A 3,321-nucleotide genomic window follows, 5' to 3' on the forward strand; every position below is an offset into this window, starting at 1 on the left:
GACTCAGAAAGATTTCTGATAGCACTGAGTAGAATCTGATCTGTAAAGGCCTTGTGGATTGTCTGCATCAGGACAGACTGCCATCAGCAGTGCTGTGAGGGATGCAAATGAAACATTGCTAGCCTCCTGTGAGCACTGCATGGGTTACGGGGGTGAACACATTTCTTAATTGAATGCAGAAGACAGAATCTGTGTACTGTACCAGTTTGCCTGTGAAGCATTTGGGCTTGTTATTAGTCCACAGTGTTCAGTCCCAGTGTAATGTCACTGACTTTGCTGAGGCTTCTGTTTGATGCAGTTGTGAGTGAAAGCATGGGGTTCTTCTAGGGCTTAAAGCCTGAAATATGGGAATCAAGACCATATATATTCAAAAAGGTGAAATACTTAACACCTAACCATTCCAAAACTAGCATTTTTGTTGGAGGCAGCAGTGAAGAAGAATGATGGTCTAATAATTAGGTCACCCACGTTGAACTTGGAAAACATTGTCTGTATTCTCTGCTCTGCTGATCCTGCATCGGCCTTTGGCACAGCACTTGGGCTGCTCCATGTCTCATTTCCTGTCTCTGTAAAGAGTGGATGTGCCTTCTTAGGAGTACGTGAATTGCTTTCATGCTGTGTTAGTAGTGACCATGCAAATTCACTTATGTAGTGACAGGGAGGGCAAAGGCCTTTGTGATTTTTTATGTATAAATATATAGTATCTATGGAATCAACTACTTCTGACTGTGGAAGGAAAGTACATCAACAGGACAACTTTTGGCTTAGTGACGCTAAGCAGAAGTTTGCTGTAGGTCGGTACGGTCTTCTAGGAAAGCATTGGCACATAATTGCAATGTTCTTACATTTAGTCTAGATGTTTGCTATTAGCCACTGTGGCAAAGAGGCTATTGGAGAAGATAGACTTTAGTCAGACCTAGGCTGGCTATTCTAATATTACCTGTGTGTAACTAGCATGATTTTTCAGAAGTCTGAAGCCTCCATAGGTCCTATTTGTTTCTTCTGCAATTACAGGCACTCTGTACTTCAGCTCTGGTCTATACCATCATATAGCGTCATACTTCTCTGTTCTTTCTTTAAATCACACTCCATTTATATTTCTCTTTGTAGGTGAGTATAAACATCCTTTCTTTATCAGGTTTGCTAGGTAGGTGCTTTCCTTTGCTTGTGTTTTTCCCATTTTTGGTTGCTGAGTCAAAGCATTTTTAACAGTCTTTGTGTTTTGTATTTGATTAAGTGTAGTTACAAGAAACAGAAAAAAAATACTCTAGACTAAAAAGATCTGATTTTTCACTTACAAGTATGAGAGAGGCCAAGAAAGATTCAGGTTGCAACAGTTTTGACTATTATGAAATCTGCCATCCTTTCTGCTTGGGAGGAACTGAATCAGACTCTTCTGCACACCACCCAGAGCAGATTTGTATCAGTGAGGTCTGATATACAGGACTCCTCCCCCAGGCACTGCTTTTCTATCCATGCAGTTCTACCGAGTCCAGGAGATTTTTGCCTGATGTATTATCGTATGAGTGAGTGCTGCACCAAGCTATGTGACTCCTCCAGTTAGTCCCAATTTGCACTGGTGCAGCTGACAGCAGGATTTGACCTCAATGATCCCACTGTTGCTGTGGCACATGCATTGTAACTAAAGCCAATACTGCATCGTTATGTCTTTAGAAATGCATGCTGTGTACACGCCTCTTAGCTCACTTCTTGTGTCTACAACTGCCTCCTCTTCTGCATAACTCTATTCACAAGCATCATTATGTTGCTGTGCATCTGCTGTGAGGAGACTGCAGGTCTAGCATGACATAATTGGGGCATGTGTCCAAATCCCGACTCTGAAGTCCTTCCCACTGTTATCCATTCAGGAGAATGCCAGTGATCTCATGGAGAGCTTGAAGTACTCAGCATGGGCAGGTGTAACCTGTGCTGGACAGGCAAATGGGTGAGCACAGATGCCTATTGTGCTTGTTGTGGGCTGCCTGGGCTGCATCCTCAATCAAGAATTAGTGGAGCTAACAGTGTCTTTTGTCTTTTGACTGAATGCCTTCAAAATGTTTCCCTTTCATCTAGTTTTCCTTCACTGATTATTTCCAAACAATGTGGTGCACCTTGGCCCAAATTCAGGAGCTACTGATGCTGCAAGCAGTGCTGGTATAGCTGGTTGTAGGAATGGGCAAACCCAGCAGTTCCTTGTGTTATCAATTAATATGGAGAATATGATTGAAATAAACAGAGAGCTGCTAAACTCCTGGTACAACCCACACTGGTTAATATTTGAAATAGGGAAACAATAACTAGACATGATTTAGGGTTTAGGAACTAACTACTAGACAATTGGGCTTTATGTTTATGCCAGAAAAGGTAATGGATTGTGGTCTAGCCAGTAAACCTTGAAGAGCCACTTGGAACTGCCAAGATTAGGAAAGAAGTAGGTCAAAGGTAATTCCTACAGGAGGAGATTGCAACCACTGACCCATTGACCACCTACTCAAATGATACCACCTACTCAAAAGAAGACAATGAAGGAAGAAGACAGAGTCTGCGCACTAATTTACATGAGGGGCGAAGAAGAAAGAACCAATCATTAAGGAAAATAACGATGAATATGTATTAATTAAGTGTATAAATGTAAGAATTTTTAAGACAAGGGTGTGCTGTCTTGAGACAGGCACCCATTCATGCACATCAATGAAATTAATTTGAAAATACCTTGACTCTGTTATTGGCTTGCACACTGGCTAAATGAACCCCGTTGGTGGGACAACACCTGGGGTAGCAAAACAGTTGTGGCAGCCTGATTTGTCTGTGGAGAGCCACGCTGGCTGCTACAGTTGTGGGGTGGGAGAGTTAGGCTTGATGGGGCACTGGTTGCTGCTGCCACAGCAACCCCATGCAGCGGTGGCAGTTACTAAGTGTGCCCAAACCTCTCAGCGGCAGCAGAAGCAGCAACCCTGGGAGCCCCTGGTCCCCAGCTGGCTGTCTCAGCGCTGCCCATATTTTTCCCATACCCAGGGAGCCAAGGCACACACCAAAAGGTTTCAGAAATTCAGAATCTATTCTGCAGCCCAGTGCATTTGCCTGATCAAGATTACTAACTTTAATTCTCCAGGCCTTTCTCCTCTACTGCTTGTAACTTACCATTTTTTGTTTATTTTCGTCTTTATTTCCCATAGTGTACTGAAATTATGCGAAGGAAACATTTGTTCACACAAATAAGGGAAGGTAATAGCTTCCCTCCCTGACCACGTGCTCTCTTCTGTTCCAAGTCTTAATTAAAACGGTACTAAAGGAAGCAAATCAATTAACAGATACCTTACA

Source organism: Buteo buteo, chromosome 4 (assembly GCF_964188355.1).
Source record: "Buteo buteo chromosome 4, bButBut1.hap1.1, whole genome shotgun sequence".
In the NCBI taxonomy this organism is placed as follows: domain Eukaryota; kingdom Metazoa; phylum Chordata; class Aves; order Accipitriformes; family Accipitridae; genus Buteo; species Buteo buteo.